Genomic DNA, 27,862 nt, shown 5'->3' on the forward strand with positions numbered 1-27,862 from the left:
TATCCTGCCTGCAGTAGATGGAATGTGGCAATGGAACGCTGGCTGCGCGTGTCATAATAGGCTCTGAGCCTTTATATACCTGTGCACAGCAGCAGCCACCTTCAGTCTGCTGCTGGACAGCCAGCAGCAGCAGCAGCAGGAGAGGTATGTAATCAGGAGCCCTCCTGCTAAGGGTAGACAGCTGCTCGTTCCACCCCACCCCCCGCCTTAATTGGTTCTCCTCCCTTCCAACGGTGTTGAGGCGGGTGGGAACAGCAGGGGGTGAAGGTGCTGTGTTTAAAGAGGTGGAGTTATGCAGATCTAAAACGCGTGGATTGCAGCAGCAGCAAGCCGAAAAGTGCAGGCATGTAAGGGATCTAGAGGTTGACAACATGTCTTCTTAACGGGAGTCCAGGAGCTCATCTCCACAAATGGACTTTTCAGGATCCTTGGGTGGCTCCCTAGTTTGAAACCAATTCTGGTTATCGCTTCTCGGCCTTTTGGCTAAGATCAAGTGTAGTATCTGTTCTTATCAGTTTAATATCTGATACGTCCCCTATCTGGGGACCATATATTAAATGGATTTTTAGAACAGGGAGATGGAAAAAGAGCTTGCTCTGTCCACTCCACGCATTGACCTGGTATTGCAGTATCTCCAGGACCGGTGCACCCCTTCTTTAATGCAGTTTCTAAAATCAGAAAGAATTGAATTCAATGTTTTTTGTTCATTTTGCTTGTTTGTCGGATTTTGGGATGGACTCTTTGGCTTTGCTTTTCTTCTCCTCATTGGATTTTTCATGTTCAAAGTTGCAGAAGCCAGATTACAAGCTCATTTTGGTTCAACTTCAGCAACTGTGCATTGCATTGCCATGTAATGTGATGCAATGCTATCTTTCTAGCTCTCCCTTTTTACTTCCTTTTGGATAAACAGACATATTAGGCAAGCATTTTGGAGCTTTCACCTAAATAACTACAGGTGGTGAGATAAGCTGCACAATATAATTGACCTTTCAGTATATTGTTGCACACACACCATCTATTTAGCAAATGCCCTTGTTATCAACAGCAGCCTTTTAAACTCACCTGAGCTAACAGGTATGTGCGCTGGTTACTCTGCTGCGCTTAAAATTTCTTTTTTGGTTTGCTACAATGCCTTTTCTGAAACGTTGTCTCCTTCTGCTGGAACACTGACTTCTTTCATTTAATGCCTGCAGACTATAAAAGAGAACCCAACCCAAAAAGTTTGGTTGATTAGTCTGTGGCATTCTGTTAAACTGTTGCTTATGGCGGTCTCTGTGAGCTTCTCAGCGACATTCAGCCAGCCAGGTATCCTGCCTGCAGTAGATGGAATGTGGCAATGGAACGCTGGCTGCGCGTGTCATAATAGGCTCTGAGCCTTTATATACCTGTGCACAGCAGCAGCCACCTTCAGTCTGCTGCTGGACAGCCAGCAGCAGCAGCAGCAGGAGAGGTATGTAATCAGGAGCCCTCCTGCTAAGGGTAGACAGCTGCTCGTTCCACCCCACCCCCCGCCTTAATTGGTTCTCCTCCCTTCCAACGGTGTTGAGGCGGGTGGGAACAGCAGGGGGTGAAGGTGCTGTGTTTAAAGAGGTGGAGTTATGCAGATCTAAAACGCGTGGATTGCAGCAGCAGCAAGCCGAAAAGTGCAGGCATGTAAGGGATCTAGAGGTTGACAACATGTCTTCTTAACGGGAGTCCAGGAGCTCATCTCCACAAATGGACTTTTCAGGATCCTTGGGTGGCTCCGTAGTTTGAAACCAATTCTGGTTATCGCTTCTCGGCCTTTTGGCTAAGATCAAGTGCAGTGATCTAGCGGTTGCTGCCTTGGTCTTGACTGGGAGGTGCTTGGGGTACCCGGCTCCTTGGCCTGGGGGGATCGCTACACTCATCGGTGGAGCTAAACCCCCCTGCTGCTATTAGGGAGTCGGATTAGTCCCTGGGCAACGAGAGGCGATCACCTTGTCACCACACATAGCTGTGGGGGGCAACTGTCGCCACACATAGCTGTGGTGGCAACATTTGGAGGATTAAAAGGAAAAACGGAAGGAAAACGGATTGTTGAGATGGAGTTTTGGAAAAAGAAGAGATGCTTACGTTTTTTTGTGAAACGGGAGACGGAAGAAACTTTTTTGGAAGAAAAATGGATTCTGGAAATTTTGAGGAAACATGAAGTTTTGGAGAAGGATATCTACTGTATGCAAGAAATAAAGCAAGGTAAAGTTTGTGATGTGACTCTAGTTTCTGAGGAAAAGTGCATTCATTTTTTCAAATGCTGGAGTGAAGAGGATTCTGGGAAAATTGGAGTAAGTGCATCATTCATGGGGAAACCGAAGAGTGTGATAATTTACATGGACAATCCGTTTGTGGAAATAGAGGAGATAATGTTTTTTTTGGAATCTAAATGTAAGATGGTAAAGTTTCAGAAATTATACAGGAACAAAGTTGGTATTTGGAACGGAAAGAGACGTTTTTTGGTGTGGACAACAGGAGAAGAAAATTTGCATAATGCGGTTAGAGCATGAGGAGGAAGAAAAGAAGTTAAGGGGTTTTGTTGGGAGGAAAGTAAAAGGGAAAAAGGGGATATTTAGTTTGGGAAACCGGGTGAAGTAATGTCAGTTGTGATTTGTTTGGAAACTGTTGAAACTGTAAAGGAATTGTTATGTTTAACTTTATATATATTAATTCAAATGGAAAAATATAAATATAATATCTAAACACGATGATGGAACTAAAATCTTGAGTTTAGTGATATATGATTTAAGATTATAAAACTTAATTTCTGAGTGTTTGGAAAAAAAAAAAAAAAAAAAAAAAAAAATCTGTTCTTATCAGTTTAATATCTGATACGTCCCCTATCTGGGGACCATATATTAAATGGATTTTTAGAACAGGGAGATGGAAAAAGAGCTTGCTCTGTCCACTCCACGCATTGACCTGGTATTGCAGTATCTCCAGGACCGGTGCACCCCTTCTTTAATGCAGTTTCTAAAATCAGAAAGAATTGAATTCAATGTTTTTTGTTCATTTTGCTTGTTTGTCGGATTTTGGGATGGACTCTTTGGCTTTGCTTTTCTTCTCCTCATTGGATTTTTCATGTTCAAAGTTGCAGAAGCCAGATTACAAGCTCATTTTGGTTCAACTTCAGCAACTGTGCATTGCATTGCCATGTAATGTGATGCAATGCTATCTTTCTAGCTCTCCCTTTTTACTTCCTTTTGGATAAACAGACATATTAGGCAAGCATTTTGGAGCTTTCACCTAAATAACTACAGGTGGTGAGATAAGCTGCACAATATAATTGACCTTTCAGTATATTGTTGCACACACACCATCTATTTAGCAAATGCCCTTGTTATCAACAGCAGCCTTTTAAACTCACCTGAGCTAACAGGTATGTGCGCTGGTTACTCTGCTGCGCTTAAAATTTCTTTTTTGGTTTGCTACAATGCCTTTTCTGAAACGTTGTCTCCTTCTGCTGGAACACTGACTTCTTTCATTTAATGCCTGCAGACTATAAAAGAGAACCCAACCCAAAAAGTTTGGTTGATTAGTCTGTGGCATTCTGTTAAACTGTTGCTTATGGCGGTCTCTGTGAGCTTCTCAGCGACATTCAGCCAGCCAGGTATCCTGCCTGCAGTAGATGGAATGTGGCAATGGAACGCTGGCTGCGCGTGTCATAATAGGCTCTGAGCCTTTATATACCTGTGCACAGCAGCAGCCACCTTCAGTCTGCTGCTGGACAGCCAGCAGCAGCAGCAGCAGGAGAGGTATGTAATCAGGAGCCCTCCTGCTAAGGGTAGACAGCTGCTCGTTCCACCCCACCCCCCGCCTTAATTGGTTCTCCTCCCTTCCAACGGTGTTGAGGTGGGTGGGAACAGCAGGGGGTGAAGGTGCTGTGTTTAAAGAGGTGGAGTTATGCAGATCTAAAACGCGTGGATCACAGCAGCAGCAAGCCGAAAAGTGCAGGCATGTAAGGGATCTAGAGGTTGACAACATGTCTTCTTAACGGGAGTCCAGGAGCTCATCTCCACAAATGGACTTTTCAGGATCCTTGGGTGGCTCCCTAGTTTGAAACCAATTCTGGTTATCGCTTCTCGGCCTTTTGGCTAAGATCAAGTGTAGTATCTGTTCTTATCAGTTTAATATCTGATACGTCCCCTATCTGGGGACCATATATTAAATGGATTTTTAGAACAGGGAGATGGAAAAAGAGCTTGCTCTGTCCACTCCACGCATTGACCTGGTATTGCAGTATCTCCAGGACCGGTGCACCCCTTCTTTAATGCAGTTTCTAAAATCAGAAAGAATTGAATTCAATGTTTTTTGTTCATTTTGCTTGTTTGTCGGATTTTGGGATGGACTCTTTGGCTTTGCTTTTCTTCTCCTCATTGGATTTTTCATGTTCAAAGTTGCAGAAGCCAGATTACAAGCTCATTTTGGTTCAACTTCAGCAACTGTGCATTGCATTGCCATGTAATGTGATGCAATGCTATCTTTCTAGCTCTCCCTTTTTACTTCCTTTTGGATAAACAGACATATTAGGCAAGCATTTTGGAGCTTTCACCTAAATAACTACAGGTGGTGAGATAAGCTGCACAATATAATTGACCTTTCAGTATATTGTTGCACACACACCATCTATTTAGCAAATGCCCTTGTTATCAACAGCAGCCTTTTAAACTCACCTGAGCTAACAGGTATGTGCGCTGGTTACTCTGCTGCACTTAAAATTTCTTTTTTGGTTTGCTACAATGCCTTTTCTGAAACGTTGTCTCCTTCTACTGGAACACTGACTTCTTTCATTTAATGCCTGCAGACTATAAAAGAGAACCCAACCCAAAAAGTTTGGTTGATTAGTCTGTGGCATTCTGTTAAACTGTTGCTTATGGCGGTCTCTGTGAGCTTCTCAGCGACATTCAGCCAGCCAGGTATCCTGCCTGCAGTAGATGGAATGTGGCAATGGAACGCTGGCTGCGCGTGTCATAATAGGCTCTGAGCCTTTATATACCTGTGCACAGCAGCAGCCACCTTCAGTCTGCTGCTGGACAGCCAGCAGCAGCAGCAGCAGGAGAGGTATGTAATCAGGAGCCCTCCTGCTAAGGGTAGACAGCTGCTCGTTCCACCCCACCCCCCGCCTTAATTGGTTCTCCTCCCTTCCAACGGTGTTGAGGCGGGTGGGAACAGCAGGGGGTGAAGGTGCTGTGTTTAAAGAGGTGGAGTTATGCAGATCTAAAACGCGTGGATCGCAGCAGCAGCAAGCCGAAAAGTGCAGGCATGTAAGGGATCTAGAGGTTGACAACATGTCTTCTTAACGGGAGTCCAGGAGCTCATCTCCACAAATGGACTTTTCAGGATCCTTGGGTGGCTCCGTAGTTTGAAACCAATTCTGGTTATCGCTTCTCGGCCTTTTGGCTAAGATCAAGTGTAGTATCTGTTCTTATCAGTTTAATATCTGATACGTCCCCTATCTGGGGACCATATATTAAATGGATTTTTAGAACAGGGAGATGGAAAAAGAGCTTGCTCTGTCCACTCCACGCATTGACCTGGTATTGCAGTATCTCCAGGACCGGTGCACCCCTTCTTTAATGCAGTTTCTAAAATCAGAAAGAATTGAATTCAATGTTTTTTGTTCATTTTGCTTGTTTGTCGGATTTTGGGATGGACTCTTTGGCTTTGCTTTTCTTCTCCTCATTGGATTTTTCATGTTCAAAGTTGCAGAAGCCAGATTACAAGCTCATTTTGGTTCAACTTCAGCAACTGTGCATTGCATTGCCATGTAATGTGATGCAATGCTATCTTTCTAGCTCTCCCTTTTTACTTCCTTTTGGATAAACAGACATATTAGGCAAGCATTTTGGAGCTTTCACCTAAATAACTACAGGTGGTGAGATAAGCTGCACAATATAATTGACCTTTCAGTATATTGTTGCACACACACCATCTATTTAGCAAATGCCCTTGTTATCAACAGCAGCCTTTTAAACTCACCTGAGCTAACAGGTATGTGCGCTGGTTACTCTGCTGCGCTTAAAATTTCTTTTTTGGTTTGCTACAATGCCTTTTCTGAAACGTTGTCTCCTTCTGCTGGAACACTGACTTCTTTCATTTAATGCCTGCAGACTATAAAAGAGAACCCAACCCAAAAAGTTTGGTTGATTAGTCTGTGGCATTCTGTTAAACTGTTGCTTATGGCGGTCTCTGTGAGCTTCTCAGCGACATTCAGCCAGCCAGGTATCCTGCCTGCAGTAGATGGAATGTGGCAATGGAACGCTGGCTGCGCGTGTCATAATAGGCTCTGAGCCTTTATATACCTGTGCACAGCAGCAGCCACCTTCAGTCTGCTGCTGGACAGCCAGCAGCAGCAGCAGCAGGAGAGGTATGTAATCAGGAGCCCTCCTGCTAAGGGTAGACAGCTGCTCGTTCCACCCCACCCCCCGCCTTAATTGGTTCTCCTCCCTTCCAACGGTGTTGAGGCGGGTGGGAACAGCAGGGGGTGAAGGTGCTGTGTTTAAAGAGGTGGAGTTATGCAGATCTAAAACGCGTGGATTGCAGCAGCAGCAAGCCGAAAAGTGCAGGCATGTAAGGGATCTAGAGGTTGACAACATGTCTTCTTAACGGGAGTCCAGGAGCTCATCTCCACAAATGGACTTTTCAGGATCCTTGGGTGGCTCCGTAGTTTGAAACCAATTCTGGTTATCGCTTCTCGGCCTTTTGGCTAAGATCAAGTGTAGTATCTGTTCTTATCAGTTTAATATCTGATACGTCCCCTATCTGGGGACCATATATTAAATGGATTTTTAGAACAGGGAGATGGAAAAAGAGCTTGCTCTGTCCACTCCACGCATTGACCTGGTATTGCAGTATCTCCAGGACCGGTGCACCCCTCCTTTAATGCAGTTTCTAAAATCAGAAAGAATTGAATTCAATGTTTTTTGTTCATTTTGCTTGTTTGTCGGATTTTGGGATGGACTCTTTGGCTTTGCTTTTCTTCTCCTCATTGGATTTTTCATGTTCAAAGTTGCAGAAGCCAGATTACAAGCTCATTTTGGTTCAACTTCAGCAACTGTGCATTGCATTGCCATGTAATGTGATGCAATGCTATCTTTCTAGCTCTCCCTTTTTACTTCCTTTTGGATAAACAGACATATTAGGCAAGCATTTTGGAGCTTTCACCTAAATAACTACAGGTGGTGAGATAAGCTGCACAATATAATTGACCTTTCAGTATATTGTTGCACACACACCATCTATTTAGCAAATGCCCTTGTTATCAACAGCAGCCTTTTAAACTCACCTGAGCTAACAGGTATGTGCGCTGGTTACTCTGCTGCGCTTAAAATTTCTTTTTTGGTTTGCTACAATGCCTTTTCTGAAACGTTGTCTCCTTCTACTGGAACACTGACTTCTTTCATTTAATGCCTGCAGACTATAAAAGAGAACCCAACCCAAAAAGTTTGGTTGATTAGTCTGTGGCATTCTGTTAAACTGTTGCTTATGGTGGTTTCTGTGAGCTTCTCAGCGACATTCAGCCAGCCAGGTATCCTGCCTGCAGTAGATGGAATGTGGCAATGGAACGCTGGCTGCGCGTGTCATAATAGGCTCTGAGCCTTTATATACCTGTGCACAGCAGCAGCCACCTTCAGTCTGCTGCTGGACAGCCAGCAGCAGCAGCAGCAGGAGAGGTATGTAATCAGGAGCCCTCCTGCTAAGGGTAGACAGCTGCTCGTTCCACCCCACCCCCCGCCTTAATTGGTTCTCCTCCCTTCCAACGGTGTTGAGGCGGGTGGGAACAGCAGGGGGTGAAGGTGCTGTGTTTAAAGAGGTGGAGTTATGCAGATCTAAAACGCGTGGATCGCAGCAGCAGCAAGCCGAAAAGTGCAGGCATGTAAGGGATCTAGAGGTTGACAACATGTCTTCTTAACGGGAGTCCAGGAGCTCATCTCCACAAATGGACTTTTCAGGATCCTTGGGTGGCTCCGTAGTTTGAAACCAATTCTGGTTATCGCTTCTCGGCCTTTTGGCTAAGATCAAGTGTAGTATCTGTTCTTATCAGTTTAATATCTGATACGTCCCCTATCTGGGGACCATATATTAAATGGATTTTTAGAACAGGGAGATGGAAAAAGAGCTTGCTCTGTCCACTCCACGCATTGACCTGGTATTGCAGTATCTCCAGGACCGGTGCACCCCTTCTTTAATGCAGTTTCTAAAATCAGAAAGAATTGAATTCAATGTTTTTTGTTCATTTTGCTTGTTTGTCGGATTTTGGGATGGACTCTTTGGCTTTGCTTTTCTTCTCCTCATTGGATTTTTCATGTTCAAAGTTGCAGAAGCCAGATTACAAGCTCATTTTGGTTCAACTTCAGCAACTGTGCATTGCATTGCCATGTAATGTGATGCAATGCTATCTTTCTAGCTCTCCCTTTTTACTTCCTTTTGGATAAACAGACATATTAGGCAAGCATTTTGGAGCTTTCACCTAAATAACTACAGGTGGTGAGATAAGCTGCACAATATAATTGACCTTTCAGTATATTGTTGCACACACACCATCTATTTAGCAAATGCCCTTGTTATCAACAGCAGCCTTTTAAACTCACCTGAGCTAACAGGTATGTGCGCTGGTTACTCTGCTGCGCTTAAAATTTCTTTTTTGGTTTGCTACAATGCCTTTTCTGAAACGTTGTCTCCTTCTGCTGGAACACTGACTTCTTTCATTTAATGCCTGCAGACTATAAAAGAGAACCCAACCCAAAAAGTTTGGTTGATTAGTCTGTGGCATTCTGTTAAACTGTTGCTTATGGCGGTCTCTGTGAGCTTCTCAGCGACATTCAGCCAGCCAGGTATCCTGCCTGCAGTAGATGGAATGTGGCAATGGAACGCTGGCTGCGCGTGTCATAATAGGCTCTGAGCCTTTATATACCTGTGCACAGCAGCAGCCACCTTCAGTCTGCTGCTGGACAGCCAGCAGCAGCAGCAGCAGGAGAGGTATGTAATCAGGAGCCCTCCTGCTAAGGGTAGACAGCTGCTCGTTCCACCCCACCCCCCGCCTTAATTGGTTCTCCTCCCTTCCAACGGTGTTGAGGCGGGTGGGAACAGCAGGGGGTGAAGGTGCTGTGTTTAAAGAGGTGGAGTTATGCAGATCTAAAACGCGTGGATTGCAGCAGCAGCAAGCCGAAAAGTGCAGGCATGTAAGGGATCTAGAGGTTGACAACATGTCTTCTTAACGGGAGTCCAGGAGCTCATCTCCACAAATGGACTTTTCAGGATCCTTGGGTGGCTCCGTAGTTTGAAACCAATTCTGGTTATCGCTTCTCGGCCTTTTGGCTAAGATCAAGTGTAGTATCTGTTCTTATCAGTTTAATATCTGATACGTCCCCTATCTGGGGAGCATATATTAAATGGATTTTTAGAACAGGGAGATGGAAAAAGAGCTTGCTCTGTCCACTCCACGCATTGACCTGGTATTGCAGTATCTCCAGGACCGGTGCACCCCTTCTTTAATGCAGTTTCTAAAATCAGAAAGAATTGAATTCAATGTTTTTTGTTCATTTTGCTTGTTTGTCGGATTTTGGGATGTACTCTTTGGCTTTGCTTTTCTTCTCCTCATTGGATTTTTCATGTTCAAAGTTGCAGAAGCCAGATTACAAGCTCATTTTGGTTCAACTTCAGCAACTGTGCATTGCATTGCCATGTAATGTGATGCAATGCTATCTTTCTAGCTCTCCCTTTTTACTTCCTTTTGGATAAACAGACATATTAGGCAAGCATTTTGGAGCTTTCACCTAAATAACTACAGGTGGTGAGATAAGCTGCACAATATAATTCACCTTTCAGTATATTGTTGCACACACACCATCTATTTAGCAAATGCCCTTGTTATCAACAGCAGCCTTTTAAACTCACCTGAGCTAACAGGTATGTGCGCTGGTTACTCTGCTGCGCTTAAAATTTCTTTTTTGGTTTGCTACAATGCCTTTTCTGAAACGTTGTCTCCTTCTGCTGGAACACTGACTTCTTTCATTTAATGCCTGCAGACTATAAAAGAGAACCCAACCCAAAAAGTTTGGTTGATTAGTCTGTGGCATTCTGTTAAACTGTTGCTTATGGCGGTCTCTGTGAGCTTCTCAGCGACATTCAGCCAGCCAGGTATCCTGCCTGCAGTAGATGGAATGTGGCAATGGAACGCTGGCTGCGCGTGTCATAATAGGCTCTGAGCCTTTATATACCTGTGCACAGCAGCAGCCACCTTCAGTCTGCTGCTGGACAGCCAGCAGCAGCAGCAGCAGGAGAGGTATGTAATCAGGAGCCCTCCTGCTAAGGGTAGACAGCTGCTCGTTCCACCCCACCCCCCGCCTTAATTGGTTCTCCTCCCTTCCAACGGTGTTGAGGCGGGTGGGAACAGCAGGGGGTGAAGGTGCTGTGTTTAAAGAGGTGGAGTTATGCAGATCTAAAACGCGTGGATTGCAGCAGCAGCAAGCCGAAAAGTGCAGGCATGTAAGGGATCTAGAGGTTGACAACATGTCTTCTTAACGGGAGTCCAGGAGCTCATCTCCACAAATGGACTTTTCAGGATCCTTGGGTGGCTCCGTAGTTTGAAACCAATTCTGGTTATCGCTTCTCGGCCTTTTGGCTAAGATCAAGTGTAGTATCTGTTCTTATCAGTTTAATATCTGATACGTCCCCTATCTGGGGACCATATATTAAATGGATTTTTAGAACAGGGAGATGGAAAAAGAGCTTGCTCTGTCCACTCCACGCATTGACCTGGTATTGCAGTATCTCCAGGACCGGTGCACCCCTTCTTTAATGCAGTTTCTAAAATCAGAAAGAATTGAATTCAATGTTTTTTGTTCATTTTGCTTGTTTGTCGGATTTTGGGATGGACTCTTTGGCTTTGCTTTTCTTCTCCTCATTGGATTTTTCATGTTCAAAGTTGCAGAAGCCAGATTACAAGCTCATTTTGGTTCAACTTCAGCAACTGTGCATTGCATTGCCATGTAATGTGATGCAATGCTATCTTTCTAGCTCTCCCTTTTTACTTCCTTTTGGATAAACAGACATATTAGGCAAGCATTTTGGAGCTTTCACCTAAATAACTACAGGTGGTGAGATAAGCTGCACAATATAATTGACCTTTCAGTATATTGTTGCACACACACCATCTATTTAGCAAATGCCCTTGTTATCAACAGCAGCCTTTTAAACTCACCTGAGCTAACAGGTATGTGCGCTGGTTACTCTGCTGCGCTTAAAATTTCTTTTTTGGTTTGCTACAATGCCTTTTCTGAAACGTTGTCTCCTTCTGCTGGAACACTGACTTCTTTCATTTAATGCCTGCAGACTATAAAAGAGAACCCAACCCAAAAAGTTTGGTTGATTAGTCTGTGGCATTCTGTTAAACTGTTGCTTATGGCGGTCTCTGTGAGCTTCTCAGCGACATTCAGCCAGCCAGGTATCCTGCCTGCAGTAGATGGAATGTGGCAATGGAACGCTGGCTGCGCGTGTCATAATAGGCTCTGAGCCTTTATATACCTGTGCACAGCAGCAGCCACCTTCAGTCTGCTGCTGGACAGCCAGCAGCAGCAGCAGCAGGAGAGGTATGTAATCAGGAGCCCTCCTGCTAAGGGTAGACAGCTGCTCGTTCCACCCCACCCCCCGCCTTAATTGGTTCTCCTCCCTTCCAACGGTGTTGAGGCGGGTGGGAACAGCAGGGGGTGAAGGTGCTGTGTTTAAAGAGGTGGAGTTATGCAGATCTAAAACGCGTGGATTGCAGCAGCAGCAAGCCGAAAAGTGCAGGCATGTAAGGGATCTAGAGGTTGACAACATGTCTTCTTAACGGGAGTCCAGGAGCTCATCTCCACAAATGGACTTTTCAGGATCCTTGGGTGGCTCCGTAGTTTGAAACCAATTCTGGTTATCGCTTCTCGGCCTTTTGGCTAAGATCAAGTGTAGTATCTGTTCTTATCAGTTTAATATCTGATACGTCCCCTATCTGGGGACCATATATTAAATGGATTTTTAGAACAGGGAGATGGAAAAAGAGCTTGCTCTGTCCACTCCACGCATTGACCTGGTATTGCAGTATCTCCAGGACCGGTGCACCCCTTCTTTAATGCAGTTTCTAAAATCAGAAAGAATTGAATTCAATGTTTTTTGTTCATTTTGCTTGTTTGTCGGATTTTGGGATGGACTCTTTGGCTTTGCTTTTCTTCTCCTCATTGGATTTTTCATGTTCAAAGTTGCAGAAGCCAGATTACAAGCTCATTTTGGTTCAACTTCAGCAACTGTGCATTGCATTGCCATGTAATGTGATGCAATGCTATCTTTCTAGCTCTCCCTTTTTACTTCCTTTTGGATAAACAGACATATTAGGCAAGCATTTTGGAGCTTTCACCTAAATAACTACAGGTGGTGAGATAAGCTGCACAATATAATTGACCTTTCAGTATATTGTTGCACACACACCATCTATTTAGCAAATGCCCTTGTTATCAACAGCAGCCTTTTAAACTCACCTGAGCTAACAGGTATGTGCGCTGGTTACTCTGCTGCGCTTAAAATTTCTTTTTTGGTTTGCTACAATGCCTTTTCTGAAACGTTGTCTCCTTCTGCTGGAACACTGACTTCTTTCATTTAATGCCTGCAGACTATAAAAGAGAACCCAACCCAAAAAGTTTGGTTGATTAGTCTGTGGCATTCTGTTAAACTGTTGCTTATGGCGGTCTCTGTGAGCTTCTCAGCGACATTCAGCCAGCCAGGTATCCTGCCTGCAGTAGATGGAATGTGGCAATGGAACGCTGGCTGCGCGTGTCATAATAGGCTCTGAGCCTTTATATACCTGTGCACAGCAGCAGCCACCTTCAGTCTGCTGCTGGACAGCCAGCAGCAGCAGCAGCAGGAGAGGTATGTAATCAGGAGCCCTCCTGCTAAGGGTAGACAGCTGCTCGTTCCACCCCACCCCCCGCCTTAATTGGTTCTCCTCCCTTCCAACGGTGTTGAGGCGGGTGGGAACAGCAGGGGGTGAAGGTGCTGTGTTTAAAGAGGTGGAGTTATGCAGATCTAAAACGCGTGGATTGCAGCAGCAGCAAGCCGAAAAGTGCAGGCATGTAAGGGATCTAGAGGTTGACAACATGTCTTCTTAACGGGAGTCCAGGAGCTCATCTCCACAAATGGACTTTTCAGGATCCTTGGGTGGCTCCGTAGTTTGAAACCAATTCTGGTTATCGCTTCTCGGCCTTTTGGCTAAGATCAAGTGTAGTATCTGTTCTTATCAGTTTAATATCTGATACGTCCCCTATCTGGGGACCATATATTAAATGGATTTTTAGAACAGGGAGATGGAAAAAGAGCTTGCTCTGTCCACTCCACGCATTGACCTGGTATTGCAGTATCTCCAGGACCGGTGCACCCCTTCTTTAATGCAGTTTCTAAAATCAGAAAGAATTGAATTCAATGTTTTTTGTTCATTTTGCTTGTTTGTCGGATTTTGGGATGGACTCTTTGGCTTTGCTTTTCTTCTCCTCATTGGATTTTTCATGTTCAAAGTTGCAGAAGCCAGATTACAAGCTCATTTTGGTTCAACTTCAGCAACTGTGCATTGCATTGCCATGTAATGTGATGCAATGCTATCTTTCTAGCTCTCCCTTTTTACTTCCTTTTGGATAAACAGACATATTAGGCAAGCATTTTGGAGCTTTCACCTAAATAACTACAGGTGGTGAGATAAGCTGCACAATATAATTGACCTTTCAGTATATTGTTGCACACACACCATCTATTTAGCAAATGCCCTTGTTATCAACAGCAGCCTTTTAAACTCACCTGAGCTAACAGGTATGTGCGCTGGTTACTCTGCTGCGCTTAAAATTTCTTTTTTGGTTTGCTACAATGCCTTTTCTGAAACGTTGTCTCCTTCTGCTGGAACACTGACTTCTTTCATTTAATGCCTGCAGACTATAAAAGAGAACCCAACCCAAAAAGTTTGGTTGATTAGTCTGTGGCATTCTGTTAAACTGTTGCTTATGGCGGTCTCTGTGAGCTTCTCAGCGACATTCAGCCAGCCAGGTATCCTGCCTGCAGTAGATGGAATGTGGCAATGGAACGCTGGCTGCGCGTGTCATAATAGGCTCTGAGCCTTTATATACCTGTGCACAGCAGCAGCCACCTTCAGTCTGCTGCTGGACAGCCAGCAGCAGCAGCAGCAGGAGAGGTATGTAATCAGGAGCCCTCCTGCTAAGGGTAGACAGCTGCTCGTTCCACCCCACCCCCCGCCTTAATTGGTTCTCCTCCCTTCCAACGGTGTTGAGGCGGGTGGGAACAGCAGGGGGTGAAGGTGCTGTGTTTAAAGAGGTGGAGTTATGCAGATCTAAAACGCGTGGATTGCAGCAGCAGCAAGCCGAAAAGTGCAGGCATGTAAGGGATCTAGAGGTTGACAACATGTCTTCTTAACGGGAGTCCAGGAGCTCATCTCCACAAATGGACTTTTCAGGATCCTTGGGTGGCTCCGTAGTTTGAAACCAATTCTGGTTATCGCTTCTCGGCCTTTTGGCTAAGATCAAGTGTAGTATCTGTTCTTATCAGTTTAATATCTGATACGTCCCCTATCTGGGGACCATATATTAAATGGATTTTTAGAACAGGGAGATGGAAAAAGAGCTTGCTCTGTCCACTCCACGCATTGACCTGGTATTGCAGTATCTCCAGGACCGGTGCACCCCTTCTTTAATGCAGTTTCTAAAATCAGAAAGAATTGAATTCAATGTTTTTTGTTCATTTTGCTTGTTTGTCGGATTTTGGGATGGACTCTTTGGCTTTGCTTTTCTTCTCCTCATTGGATTTTTCATGTTCAAAGTTGCAGAAGCCAGATTACAAGCTCATTTTGGTTCAACTTCAGCAACTGTGCATTGCATTGCCATGTAATGTGATGCAATGCTATCTTTCTAGCTCTCCCTTTTTACTTCCTTTTGGATAAACAGACATATTAGGCAAGCATTTTGGAGCTTTCACCTAAATAACTACAGGTGGTGAGATAAGCTGCACAATATAATTGACCTTTCAGTATATTGTTGCACACACACCATCTATTTAGCAAATGCCCTTGTTATCAACAGCAGCCTTTTAAACTCACCTGAGCTAACAGGTATGTGCGCTGGTTACTCTGCTGCGCTTAAAATTTCTTTTTTGGTTTGCTACAATGCCTTTTCTGAAACGTTGTCTCCTTCTGCTGGAACACTGACTTCTTTCATTTAATGCCTGCAGACTATAAAAGAGAACCCAACCCAAAAAGTTTGGTTGATTAGTCTGTGGCATTCTGTTAAACTGTTGCTTATGGCGGTCTCTGTGAGCTTCTCAGCGACATTCAGCCAGCCAGGTATCCTGCCTGCAGTAGATGGAATGTGGCAATGGAACGCTGGCTGCGCGTGTCATAATAGGCTCTGAGCCTTTATATACCTGTGCACAGCAGCAGCCACCTTCAGTCTGCTGCTGGACAGCCAGCAGCAGCAGCAGCAGGAGAGGTATGTAATCAGGAGCCCTCCTGCTAAGGGTAGATAGCTGCTCGTTCCACCCCACCCCCCGCCTTAATTGGTTCTCCTCCCTTCCAACGGTGTTGAGGCGGGTGGGAACAGCAGGGGGTGAAGGTGCTGTGTTTAAAGAGGTGGAGTTATGCAGATCTAAAACGCGTGAATTGCAGCAGCAGCAAGCCGAAAAGTGCAGGCATGTAAGGGATCTAGAGGTTGACAACATGTCTTCTTAACGGGAGTCCAGGAGCTCATCTCCACAAATGGACTTTTCAGGATCCTTGGGTGGCTCCGTAGTTTGAAACCAATTCTGGTTATCGCTTCTCGGCCTTTTGGCTAAGATCAAGTGTAGTATCTGTTCTTATCAGTTTAATATCTGATACGTCCCCTATCTGGGGACCATATATTAAATGGATTTTTAGAACAGGGAGATGGAAAAAGAGCTTGCTCTGTCCACTCCACGCATTGACCTGGTATTGCAGTATCTCCAGGACCGGTGCACCCCTTCTTTAATGCAGTTTCTAAAATCAGAAAGAATTGAATTCAATGTTTTTTGTTCATTTTGCTTGTTTGTCGGATTTTGGGATGGACTCTTTGGCTTTGCTTTTCTTCTCCTCATTGGATTTTTCATGTTCAAAGTTGCAGAAGCCAGATTACAAGCTCATTTTGGTTCAACTTCAGCAACTGTGCATTGCATTGCCATGTAATGTGATGCAATGCTATCTTTCTAGCTCTCCCTTTTTACTTCCTTTTGGATAAACAGACATATTAGGCAAGCATTTTGGAGCTTTCACCTAAATAACTACAGGTGGTGAGATAAGCTGCACAATATAATTGACCTTTCAGTATATTGTTGCACACACACCATCTATTTAGCAAATGCCCTTGTTATCAACAGCAGCCTTTTAAACTCACCTGAGCTAACAGGTATGTGCGCTGGTTACTCTGCTGCGCTTAAAATTTCTTTTTTGGTTTGCTACAATGCCTTTTCTGAAACGTCTCCTTCTGCTGGAACACTGACTTCTTTCATTTAATGCCTGCAGACTATAAAAGAGAACCCAACCCAAAAAGTTTGGTTGATTAGTCTGTGGCATTCTGTTAAACTGTTGCTTATGGCGGTCTCTGTGAGCTTCTCAGCGACATTCAGCCAGCCAGGTATCCTGCCTGCAGTAGATGGAATGTGGCAATGGAACGCTGGCTGCGCGTGTCATAATAGGCTCTGAGCCTTTATATACCTGTGCACAGCAGCAGCCACCTTCAGTCTGCTGCTGGACAGCCAGCAGCAGCAGCAGCAGGAGAGGTATGTAATCAGGAGCCCTCCTGCTAAGGGTAGACAGCTGCTCGTTCCACCCCACCCCCCGCCTTAATTGGTTCTCCTCCCTTCCAACGGTGTTGAGGCGGGTGGGAACAGCAGGGGGTGAAGGTGCTGTGTTTAAAGAGGTGGAGTTATGCAGATCTAAAACGCGTGGATTGCAGCAGCAAGCCGAAAAGTGCAGGCATGTAAGGGATCTAGAGGTTGACAACATGTCTTCTTAACGGGAGTCCAGGAGCTCATCTCCACAAATGGACTTTTCAGGATCCTTGGGTGGCTCCGTAGTTTGAAACCAATTCTGGTTATCGCTTCTCGGCCTTTTGGCTAAGATCAAGTGTAGTATCTGTTCTTATCAGTTTAATATCTGATACGTCCCCTATCTGGGGACCATATATTAAATGGATTTTTAGAACAGGGAGATGGAAAAAGAGCTTGCTCTGTCCACTCCACGCATTGACCTGGTATTGCAGTATCTCCAGGACCGGTGCACCCCTTCTTTAATGCAGTTTCTAAAATCAGAAAGAATTGAATTCAATGTTTTTTGTTCATTTTGCTTGTTTGTCGGATTTTGGGATGGACTCTTTGGCTTTGCTTTTCTTCTCCTCATTGGATTTTTCATGTTCAAAGTTGCAGAAGCCAGATTACAAGCTCATTTTGGTTCAACTTCAGCAACTGTGCATTGCATTGCCATGTAATGTGATGCAATGCTATCTTTCTAGCTCTCCCTTTTTACTTCCTTTTGGATAAACAGACATATTAGGCAAGCATTTTGGAGCTTTCACCTAAATAACTACAGGTGGTGAGATAAGCTGCACAATATAATTGACCTTTCAGTATATTGTTGCACACACACCATCTATTTAGCAAATGCCCTTGTTATCAACAGCAGCCTTTTAAACTCACCTGAGCTAACAGGTATGTGCGCTGGTTACTCTGCTGCGCTTAAAATTTCTTTTTTGGTTTGCTACAATGCCTTTTCTGAAACGTTGTCTCCTTCTGCTGGAACACTGACTTCTTTCATTTAATGCCTGCAGACTATAAAAGAGAACCCAACCCAAAAAGTTTGGTTGATTAGTCTGTGGCATTCTGTTAAACTGTTGCTTATGGCGGTCTCTGTGAGCTTCTCAGCGACATTCAGCCAGCCAGGTATCCTGCCTGCAGTAGATGGAATGTGGCAATGGAACGCTGGCTGCGCGTGTCATAATAGGCTCTGAGCCTTTATATACCTGTGCACAGCAGCAGCCACCTTCAGTCTGCTGCTGGACAGCCAGCAGCAGCAGCAGCAGGAGAGGTATGTAATCAGGAGCCCTCCTGCTAAGGGTAGACAGCTGCTCGTTCCACCCCACCCCCCGCCTTAATTGGTTCTCCTCCCTTCCAACGGTGTTGAGGCGGGTGGGAACAGCAGGGGGTGAAGGTGCTGTGTTTAAAGAGGTGGAGTTATGCAGATCTAAAACGCGTGGATTGCAGCAGCAGCAAGCCGAAAAGTGCAGGCATGTAAGGGATCTAGAGGTTGACAACATGTCTTCTTAACGGGAGTCCAGGAGCTCATCTCCACAAATGGACTTTTCAGGATCCTTGGGTGGCTCCGTAGTTTGAAACCAATTCTGGTTATCGCTTCTCGGCCTTTTGGCTAAGGTCAAGTGTAGTATCTGTTCTTATCAGTTTAATATCTGATACGTCCCCTATCTGGGGACCAAATGTAGCACCCTGAGGATTCGGCTGCTACAGGGGTATTGCACCTCAACCCAGAGGTGTGATATTCCACTCCCGGGTAAGGATGGAGTGTGGGACTGAGCTCGGTAGGCTGCATGCACTACACACATCCCATTTCCGGAGGGCAGACCAACGGTACTCCCACTTAGAAATGTGCAGGTACGACCGAGTCTGTCCTTGGCTGGAGTGGGAGGGGGGGTGGTACATCCCAAGTAGTGTAGGGGCAGATAGGGGGAGCAGCCTGGGTAAAGATAGGAGCTCATTGGGTGCTGGTCACCTGAGCTCACACATAGAGGGTGTATATAAGGTGGGCACCAACTAAGATCAGGGTCAGATGCAGAGAACAAGTCAGCGAGCAAAGGAGAAGAAAGACCCAGAGTGAGAGAGGAGAAGAGAGAGAGACCCAGAGGGGGAAACAGCAGAAAAGGACTCCAAGAACCCAACTTAAATCCCCGGGTGAAGAGTCGGCACAGGGTACCGGAACCCAAGCTGGTGGGGGCATAAAACACACCCTAGCCAGAGACCGGAGGCCGTGGGCAGCATCTGCCACGGCCACCCACCACATCCACCCCGAAGGCACACCACATGAAGGGTCAGGGAACCCAAGGCCAAGGGTGTCCCAACAGAAGGCCCGAGGGAGCTGGACCTAGGTGGATCACTGGTGGGGACGGCCAGAGAATGGGACAGAAGGAGAGCTCAGGGCCACGCTCTGGACTTGTTTGGGGGTTGGCTGGATCCAGGACCTGGTGGACGCAGCACGGCTCGGGTGGTCACTCGAAGCTGGAGTGACCAGTACAACATCTGCAGTAAGTAAACACCCTTAACTGCACAACCCGACTCTGTCTTCATTGCCGTCTGCACTGCACCACCACAACCCCCATCCTCTGCACCTGTCCCCCCTGAGGCTATACCCCTCCCGTTGGGGGTTATCCCACCAAGCTGCGCACCCACCATCAGCCTCAGCGGACCCTGCTGCAGCGGCGGCCACAGTGACCGCATCACAACGGGTGGCGTAGTCGACACAAAAGAACTCTTAATAACATCTGTAGGACTGCCACATAACACTGAGTTTGACGCCCTGGGCACGGGCCGGGTCACAGCCGCTCGGAGACTACAACCCCCCATCTGATCCGGTGCCGGGTATTCCCCTCAAAAAGGAATATGTCCCAGGGGGCGCGTCAACTTTGGCGTAGTCGGCAGGATTACGTGCCCGCAACACCCGGGTACTGCGTGCCTGAAGAAAAGTGCAAGTTTACCTCAGAAAGAAGTCTCCCGCCGGTTCCGGAGGGTCCACGCCATCGGACCCCATCACAGGTCGTTTCCCGCCGATTGTCCGCCATTTCCAGCTTGTTCCCGCCATCTGCAGAGTTTCCCGCCACTGGGCGACGCTTCCCGCCAAATCCGAAGATTTCCCGCCTTGGAAGAGCAGCGGACGCCATTATGGGCGTGCCAAAGGAGGGCAAGAGGCCGCCTCCCATCGTGGGCCAGGACAGAAAATGGCGCCAAAAGTGGAAACCGCCCCTACCAACAGAGACTGTGATGCTGGAGGTGTCTGTCAGCGTGAAAGAACTACCCCTGGAGCTGACAGTCACCGAGTTGCCCCGGGACCGCCCTCGAAGTGGGAGGAGACGAAAGAAAAGAACGAAGATGGGTGCCGCCTGGAGCAGTCTGGAGCGAGCGCACCCGGAGACAAGAAGTCTAACGAGCAGTCTGGAGAGAGCGCACCCGGAGACAAGAAGCCTGGAGAGGAGTAGCGGAGGAGCTTACCCGGAGATGGAGAGAAAGCAGAACAGCACCGGCCCGCTGGCCAGGAGTCTGCTAGAGACCGAGGAAGGAGAGCAGAGCAGCACCGGCCCGCTGGCCAGGAGCCTGCTGGAAGAAGAGCAGAGCAGCACCGACCCGTTGGTCAGGAGCCTGCTAGACACCACGACCCCACTAGGCCTAGTGGAGGTCCTTGCACAGCTCCCCCGAGACCGGGAGTGTGCACAGACTGCCCTGGAGGGCCTCGCACGGAGGATGGCCCGGGTACAGCGAGAGACATTGGCGAAGTGGAGCCGAGAGATGGCCCAGCAAACCAAGACCCGGAGCACGCCAACCAAGATGAGGAGACAGACCGCCTCTGAGGACGGCGCGGGAGGACCCAAGGCCGGAGACGGCGCCGAGAAGGGAGCCGGACGCAAGGAGGCAGGTAAAGGGGACGCCTATACCCCAAGCCGGGAAACCGCCCACCTGCCCCAGCTCCCCGTCGCAGAGCCCGAAAGTCCCCCTGCTGTGCCCGTAGCCGCCATGTCACCGCTATGGACTAGGCCCCGACCGGAAGCCGCCGCAGCGACCCCTGTGACGTCACGCGCCCCGACCCGGAGCGTGACAAAGCAGGAAATACCACCAGCCTGGTCGCAAGGCCTAGTACCCCCGGGCGCCGCATCACCAACAGCGCCCCCTACCTCCGCGGAGCCTCCGGCCTGGTCGCAAGGCCAGGTAGCCCAGGGCGCCGCCGTATTAACGGTGCCCTTCACCTTCCAGGTGCCCCAGGCCTGGCCGCAAGGCCTGGGCAACCCGGGCGCCACCACCACCGCGCCCGCGCCCGTAAAACCAAGGGTGCCACACCTGGGGGAGGACTTGTTCAGCCAGCTCACATGGCCGGACGGGCGGCCCTTCATCTGGCCCGAAGAATTCCATGAGCTGGAACGGCAGCAGAGACTAGGGCCCTTGTGTGAGCCCCTGATTCCGGCTCCGAAGCCCGTGGCACGGGTCTCGCCTCCTCTGGAAGAAGCCCAATTTGCGTGGGACCACACGGGAGAAGATCTAATGGGGTTCACCGGAGAAACCAGGGCAGCTGCAGCGGAGCGTGCTGAGTGTTGCCGACAGCAGCTCGAAGAGTTTGCGAGGGAGCGGAGAGAGAGGCGGGTCCGGGAACAACAGGCCCAAATAAAGAGCGCCGAGCAGAAGAGCCGGGCCAGGAGAGACCCCCGTGCAGCGCACAGTCCCCGTACCACCGGGACTGTAATAAAGTTTAACCTGCAGCATGGGTGGGGCTTCATCAGAGACAACAACACCCCCGGCGACGTCTTTGTCACGCGCAGAGACGTGGAGTCCCATCTGCCGGAGGGGCACAGAGGTCGTGACCTTTACAAGGGGGACGAGGTCACCTTTACCCGGCACAAGTGTGCCAAAGGACCTTACGCCCTCCACGTACACCGCCTGACGGAGGAGGAGTTGAGGTGCGAGGAGGAGGAGCAAGAGGACCCGGACGGGTCTGAAGTTACAACCAGCTACAAGCAAAGAGCAGGAGGAAGACGCCGTTGAGTGCGGCAGAGCAGTAGATGTAAATAGTTACCCGACCGGGTACCAAAGAAACTGTTGCTATGTGAACTGTTCACCCGTTTACCCTTAATCCCACAGGCTGAGGACTGTGAGCAGCCATTCCCTTCCCTTTACCTGGCCGAGGACTGAGAGCGGCCAACTTCCCCTGTATATAGTTGCGCTTCCTAAAGCGCCCCCTACTGGTTTTACAGGAAAACCAGTTTTCCAGAGAGACTGTCGCACTTTACCCGGTCACACGTTGCACAGTGACCGGAGGAGGAGCCAGAGGCGACGAGAAAGTTTTATATATATAATGTTTTATATATTTTATATGTTTATGAAAAATTTGTATGTTTTGGTGTTGTTTTATATCTTACAGCCCGAGGACGTGCTGTGATTTACCAGGGGGGAATGTAGCACCCTGAGGATTCGGCTGCTACAGGGGTATTGCACCTCAACCCAGAGGTGTGATATTCCACTCCCGGGTAAGGATGGAGTGTGGGACTGAGCTCGGTAGGCTGCATGCACTACACACATCCCATTTCCGGAGGGCAGACCAACGGTACTCCCACTTAGAAATGTGCAGGTACGACCGAGTCTGTCCTTGGCTGGAGTGGGAGGGGGGGTGGTACATCCCAAGTAGTGTAGGGGCAGATAGGGGGAGCAGCCTGGGTAAAGATAGGAGCTCATTGGGTGCTGGTCACCTGAGCTCACACATAGAGGGTGTATATAAGGTGGGCACCAACTAAGATCAGGGTCAGATGCAGAGAACAAGTCAGCGAGCAAAGGAGAAGAAAGACCCAGAGTGAGAGAGGAGAAGAGAGAGAGACCCAGAGGGGGAAACAGCAGAAAAGGACTCCAAGAACCCAACTTAAATCCCCGGGTGAAGAGTCGGCACAGGGTACCGGAACCCAAGCTGGTGGGGGCATAAAACACACCCTAGCCAGAGACCGGAGGCCGTGGGCAGCATCTGCCACGGCCACCCACCACATCCACCCCGAAGGCACACCACATGAAGGGTCAGGGAACCCAAGGCCAAGGGTGTCCCAACAGAAGGCCCGAGGGAGCTGGACCTAGGTGGATCACTGGTGGGGACGGCCAGAGAACGGGACAGAAGGAGAGCTCAGGGCCACGCTCCGGACTTGTTTGGGGGTTGGCTGGATCCAGGACCTGGTGGACGCAGCACGGCTCGGGTGGTCACTCGAAGCTGGAGTGACCAGTACAACATCTGCAGTAAGTAAACACCCTTAACTGCACAACCCGACTCTGTCTTCATTGCCGTCTGCACTGCACCACCACAACCCCCATCCTCTGCACCTGTCCCCCCTGAGGCTATACCCCTCCCGTTGGGGGTTATCCCACCAAGCTGCGCACCCACCATCAGCCTCAGCGGACCCTGCTGCAGCGGCGGCCACAGTGACCGCATCACAACGGGTGGCGTAGTCGACACAAAAGAACTCTTAATTACATCTGTAGGACTGCCACATAACACTGAGTTTGACGCCCTGGGCACGGGCCGGGTCACAGCCGCTCGGAGACTACAACCCCCCATCTGATCCGGTGCCGGGTATTCCCCTCAAAAAGGAATATGTCCCAGGGGGCGCGTCACATATATTAAATGGATTTTTAGAACAGGGAGATGGAAAAAGAGCTTGCTCTGTCCACTCCACGCATTGACCTGGTATTGCAGTATCTCCAGGACCGGTGCACCCCTTCTTTAATGCAGTTTCTAAAATCAGAAAGAATTGAATTCAATGTTTTTTGTTCATTTTGCTTGTTTGTCGGATTTTGGGATGGACTCTTTGGCTTTGCTTTTCTTCTCCTCATTGGATTTTTCATGTTCAAAGTTGCAGAAGCCAGATTACAAGCTCATTTTGGTTCAACTTCAGCAACTGTGCATTGCATTGCCATGTAATGTGATGCAATGCTATCTTTCTAGCTCTCCCTTTTTACTTCCTTTTGGATAAACAGACATATTAGGCAAGCATTTTGGAGCTTTCACCTAAATAACTACAGGTGGTGAGATAAGCTGCACAATATAATTGACCTTTCAGTATATTGTTGCACAAACACCATCTATTTAGCAAATGCCCTTGTTATCAACAGCAGCCTTTTAAACTCACCTGAGCTAACAGGTATGTGCGCTGGTTACTCTGCTGCGCTTAAAATTTCTTTTTTGGTTTGCTACAATGCCTTTTCTGAAACGTTGTCTCCTTCTGCTGGAACACTGACTTCTTTCATTTAATGCCTGCAGACTATAAAAGAGAACCCAACCCAAAAAGTTTGGTTGATTAGTCTGTGGCATTCTGTTAAACTGTTGCTTATGGCGGTCTCTGTGAGCTTCTCAGCGACATTCAGCCAGCCAGGTATCCTGCCTGCAGTAGATGGAATGTGGCAATGGAACGCTGGCTGCGCGTGTCATAATAGGCTCTGAGCCTTTATATACCTGTGCACAGCAGCAGCCACCTTCAGTCTGCTGCTGGACAGCCAGCAGCAGCAGCAGCAGGAGAGGTATGTAATCAGGAGCCCTCCTGCTAAGGGTAGACAGCTGCTCGTTCCACCCCACCCCCCGCCTTAATTGGTTCTCCTCCCTTCCAACGGTGTTGAGGCGGGTGGGAACAGCAGGGGGTGAAGGTGCTGTGTTTAAAGAGGTGGAGTTATGCAGATCTAAAACGCGTGGATTGCAGCAGCAGCAAGCCGAAAAGTGCAGGCATGTAAGGGATCTAGAGGTTGACAACATGTCTTCTTAACGGGAGTCCAGGAGCTCATCTCCACAAATGGACTTTTCAGGATCCTTGGGTGGCTCCGTAGTTTGAAACCAATTCTGGTTATCGCTTCTCGGCCTTTTGGCTAAGATCAAGTGTAGTATCTGTTCTTATCAGTTTAATATCTGATACGTCCCCTATCTGGGGACCATATATTAAATGGATTTTTAGAACAGGGAGATGGAAAAAGAGCTTGCTCTGTCCACTCCACGCATTGACCTGGTATTGCAGTATCTCCAGGACCGGTGCACCCCTTCTTTAATGCAGTTTCTAAAATCAGAAAGAATTGAATTCAATGTTTTTTGTTCATTTTGCTTGTTTGTCGGATTTTGGGATGGACTCTTTGGCTTTGCTTTTCTTCTCCTCATTGGATTTTTCATGTTCAAAGTTGCAGAAGCCAGATTACAAGCTCATTTTGGTTCAACTTCAGCAACTGTGCATTGCATTGCCATGTAATGTGATGCAATGCTATCTTTCTAGCTCTCCCTTTTTACTTCCTTTTGGATAAACAGACATATTAGGCAAGCATTTTGGAGCTTTCACCTAAATAACTACAGGTGGTGAGATAAGCTGCACAATATAATTGACCTTTCAGTATATTGTTGCACACACACCATCTATTTAGCAAATGCCCTTGTTATCAACAGCAGCCTTTTAAACTCACCTGAGCTAACAGGTATGTGCGCTGGTTACTCTGCTGCGCTTAAAATTTCTTTTTTGGTTTGCTACAATGCCTTTTCTGAAACGTTGTCTCCTTCTGCTGGAACACTGACTTCTTTCATTTAATGCCTGCAGACTATAAAAGAGAACCCAACCCAAAAAGTTTGGTTGATTAGTCTGTGGCATTCTGTTAAACTGTTGCTTATGGCGGTCTCTGTGAGCTTCTCAGCGACATTCAGCCAGCCAGGTATCCTGCCTGCAGTAGATGGAATGTGGCAATGGAACGCTGGCTGCGCGTGTCATAATAGGCTCTGAGCCTTTATATACCTGTGCACAGCAGCAGCCACCTTCAGTCTGCTGCTGGACAGCCAGCAGCAGCAGCAGCAGGAGAGGTATGTAATCAGGAGCCCTCCTGCTAAGGGTAGACAGCTGCTCGTTCCACCCCACCCCCCGCCTTAATTGGTTCTCCTCCCTTCCAACGGTGTTGAGGCGGGTGGGAACAGCAGGGGGTGAAGGTGCTGTGTTTAAAGAGGTGGAGTTATGCAGATCTAAAACGCGTGGATTGCAGCAGCAGCAAGCCGAAAAGTGCAGGCATGTAAGGGATCTAGAGGTTGACAACATGTCTTCTTAACGGGAGTCCAGGAGCTCATCTCCACAAATGGACTTTTCAGGATCCTTGGGTGGCTCCGTAGTTTGAAACCAATTCTGGTTATCGCTTCTCGGCCTTTTGGCTAAGATACCACATCTTGCCAGAAGGATTCTAAGCCAATCGTGCCCTTGGCCTTGAGGCATCGGCGGTGTAAAAGCCGTCTTAAGCCTCATGCTGCTTTAGGGGGCAGATACGCAAAGAAACCAAGAAGGCGATCGACCCTATCTACCTTTTGAAGATGGCATCAGCAGTAGCGGCCGCAGTGCGCTATGCCAGAGCTGGTGACCTTCGCATCAAGAACTCTTTCAAGATCGAAGTGGACGATGCATCCAAGGAGAAGATGACCTTGAAGTTTTTCGTGAGGAGAGTGCTGCTGGAGATCCTAGGAGTAAAGAGGGAAGACATCCTGGCCCTTCAAGATCGCCCCGGTTCCTTCACTTTGACTCTGGAGTCGGAGTATGCGTGCCAGAACCTCTTCCGCCAGATTCACCTGCACCTTTCAGATGAGGATCTTAAAGGACTCACCTTTGTCATCCTTTACTCCGGTGGAGAGAAGCCGCTCGTGGTTCAGATGAGCAACCCTCATGTTCCCTTAGTTAATATTATTTGCTTTCTTCAAAACTATTTCCCAGAACTGCGGTATTCCCACAAGGTCATGAATGAGGAAAACCTCTGGACGGGAAAGCATAAATTTTTTGTTAAATTTTGTGAAGATCCAAATGGCATTGGTGGTCAGCGTCATCCTCCGTCAAGTTTCCTGATCGGTAGGGAGCGGGGGCGCCTCTTCTACCCGGACATGCCCCTCTTCTGCCGGAAATGCATGTGTTTCGGTCACACTTATGAGAACTGCAAGGAGGAGGTGGCAATCTGTAAGAAGTGCTACAAGCATGGACATGCCACAATGGACTGTACCAATGAGATGGTGTGCAACATCTGCCGGGTCCCAGGTCACTCCTTCCGGGAGTGTCCTTTGAAGAAAAAGGCGGAAACCTATGCTGAAACGCTGGCAAAGCAACCTGCCCGTGTGCCTCCATCTGCTCCCGGGGGGCAGAGGCAACCCTCTGCTGTTCCTGCTCCTGCGGGTGCGTCTACAGCGCGGGGGCAGTCTTCTAGCTCTCCAGTACCTGCTCTACAGACCAAGCCTGCTAGTACATCAGGTGGTACGTCTGCACCTGCTGCACAGAGGAAGCCAACCAACCCTCCTGCTCCTGCTGCTAAGGGGGGTCCCACCGGTGCTCCTGTATCTACTGTGCGAACACAACCCCCTGTAGGCGGGTCCACAAGCACTTCAGTGCCTGCTGCACAGGGAAAACCTGCCAGTTCTCCTATTCCTGCTGCGCATAAGCCCACGTCTATGCAGAAACCTCCAGCTGAGAAACCTGTCCGTCCTGAGAGGAGGGAAGCTTCATCTAAGGACTGGGCTGCTGATTCTGATCCGGGTGATATGGTGGTGGAGGGGAGTCCCTCTGCTGAAATCGGGACATTTAGCTCGGAGGAAGAAGCAATGGAGCTGGAAACTCGTAGGAAAAGGAAAACAGATGATAGGTCTGATGAGAATGTGGCCAGGGAGACTTCCAAGAAGTGTCCATTAAAACCAAGTCTTCTGCAATACAAGCCAATGGCTCCCGCTGCCCCTCCTGAGGAGCCAAGGCCTTCAGACCCTATAAACATTTCTTTTTCGGACTCAGAAGTGCAGAGCCCGTTAACATCGGTGGGCTTTATGTCTGATTCTGACAGTAGTGTGACCTGAACTAACCTATCATGACCTCATCAATTAAAGTAGCCTCGCTCAATGTGAGGAGTATAAGGGGCTCTACAAGAAGGGCTGCTTTGTTTTCCTACCTGTCAACAGTGGACTGTGATGTCTTTTGTTTGCAAGAATGTAACATTGACTTTGATATGAATTATGCAGATTTAAGAAAAGATTGGCCTCATG

The 27,862-nt window shown here is 47.8% G+C and overlaps 14 non-coding genes and 2 pseudogenes across 14 annotated transcripts; all 16 read left to right on the top strand.

The window, feature by feature from the left end:
- Positions 1 to 463: 463 nt before the first annotated feature.
- LOC141198352 (U2 spliceosomal RNA) lies at positions 464 to 654 on the top strand. Its single transcript, XR_012270304.1, has one exon. It is a non-coding gene; the product is annotated as a U2 spliceosomal RNA (small nuclear RNA).
- Positions 655 to 2,772: 2,118 nt separating this feature from the next.
- LOC141197948 (U2 spliceosomal RNA) lies at positions 2,773 to 2,971 on the top strand. Its single transcript, XR_012269955.1, has one exon. It is a non-coding gene; the product is annotated as a U2 spliceosomal RNA (small nuclear RNA).
- Positions 2,972 to 4,086: 1,115 nt separating this feature from the next.
- On the top strand, positions 4,087 to 4,277 carry LOC141198364 (U2 spliceosomal RNA). The gene has a single exon (XR_012270316.1). It is a non-coding gene; the product is annotated as a U2 spliceosomal RNA (small nuclear RNA).
- Positions 4,278 to 5,392: 1,115 nt separating this feature from the next.
- Positions 5,393 to 5,583, top strand: LOC141198375 (U2 spliceosomal RNA). Its single transcript, XR_012270327.1, has one exon. It is a non-coding gene; the product is annotated as a U2 spliceosomal RNA (small nuclear RNA).
- Positions 5,584 to 6,698: 1,115 nt separating this feature from the next.
- Positions 6,699 to 6,889, top strand: LOC141198440 (U2 spliceosomal RNA). Its single transcript, XR_012270390.1, has one exon. It is a non-coding gene; the product is annotated as a U2 spliceosomal RNA (small nuclear RNA).
- Positions 6,890 to 8,004: 1,115 nt separating this feature from the next.
- On the top strand, positions 8,005 to 8,195 carry LOC141198387 (U2 spliceosomal RNA). The gene has a single exon (XR_012270338.1). It is a non-coding gene; the product is annotated as a U2 spliceosomal RNA (small nuclear RNA).
- A 1,115-nt stretch (positions 8,196 to 9,310) lies between these two features.
- Positions 9,311 to 9,501, top strand: LOC141198485 (U2 spliceosomal RNA). Its single transcript, XR_012270434.1, has one exon. It is a non-coding gene; the product is annotated as a U2 spliceosomal RNA (small nuclear RNA).
- A 1,115-nt stretch (positions 9,502 to 10,616) lies between these two features.
- LOC141198398 (U2 spliceosomal RNA) lies at positions 10,617 to 10,807 on the top strand. Its single transcript, XR_012270349.1, has one exon. It is a non-coding gene; the product is annotated as a U2 spliceosomal RNA (small nuclear RNA).
- Positions 10,808 to 11,922: 1,115 nt separating this feature from the next.
- Positions 11,923 to 12,113, top strand: LOC141198409 (U2 spliceosomal RNA). The gene has a single exon (XR_012270360.1). It is a non-coding gene; the product is annotated as a U2 spliceosomal RNA (small nuclear RNA).
- Positions 12,114 to 13,228: 1,115 nt separating this feature from the next.
- Positions 13,229 to 13,419, top strand: LOC141198420 (U2 spliceosomal RNA). Its single transcript, XR_012270371.1, has one exon. It is a non-coding gene; the product is annotated as a U2 spliceosomal RNA (small nuclear RNA).
- A 1,115-nt stretch (positions 13,420 to 14,534) lies between these two features.
- On the top strand, positions 14,535 to 14,725 carry LOC141198431 (U2 spliceosomal RNA). The gene has a single exon (XR_012270383.1). It is a non-coding gene; the product is annotated as a U2 spliceosomal RNA (small nuclear RNA).
- A 1,115-nt stretch (positions 14,726 to 15,840) lies between these two features.
- LOC141198444 (U2 spliceosomal RNA) lies at positions 15,841 to 16,031 on the top strand. Its single transcript, XR_012270394.1, has one exon. It is a non-coding gene; the product is annotated as a U2 spliceosomal RNA (small nuclear RNA).
- Positions 16,032 to 17,140: 1,109 nt separating this feature from the next.
- Positions 17,141 to 17,331, top strand: LOC141198455 (U2 spliceosomal RNA). Its single transcript, XR_012270405.1, has one exon. It is a non-coding gene; the product is annotated as a U2 spliceosomal RNA (small nuclear RNA).
- A 1,115-nt stretch (positions 17,332 to 18,446) lies between these two features.
- LOC141197995 (U2 spliceosomal RNA) lies at positions 18,447 to 18,547 on the top strand (annotated as a pseudogene).
- A 4,891-nt stretch (positions 18,548 to 23,438) lies between these two features.
- Positions 23,439 to 23,567, top strand: LOC141197996 (U2 spliceosomal RNA; annotated as a pseudogene).
- Positions 23,568 to 24,682: 1,115 nt separating this feature from the next.
- On the top strand, positions 24,683 to 24,873 carry LOC141198466 (U2 spliceosomal RNA). Its single transcript, XR_012270416.1, has one exon. It is a non-coding gene; the product is annotated as a U2 spliceosomal RNA (small nuclear RNA).
- Positions 24,874 to 27,862: the final 2,989 nt, after the last annotated feature.

The sequence above is a fragment of the Phyllobates terribilis genome, unplaced genomic scaffold, assembly GCF_046119375.1.
Source record: "Phyllobates terribilis strain yellow unplaced genomic scaffold, ASM4611937v1 Scaffold_94__1_contigs__length_6153435, whole genome shotgun sequence".
Lineage (NCBI taxonomy): Eukaryota > Metazoa > Chordata > Amphibia > Anura > Dendrobatidae > Phyllobates > Phyllobates terribilis.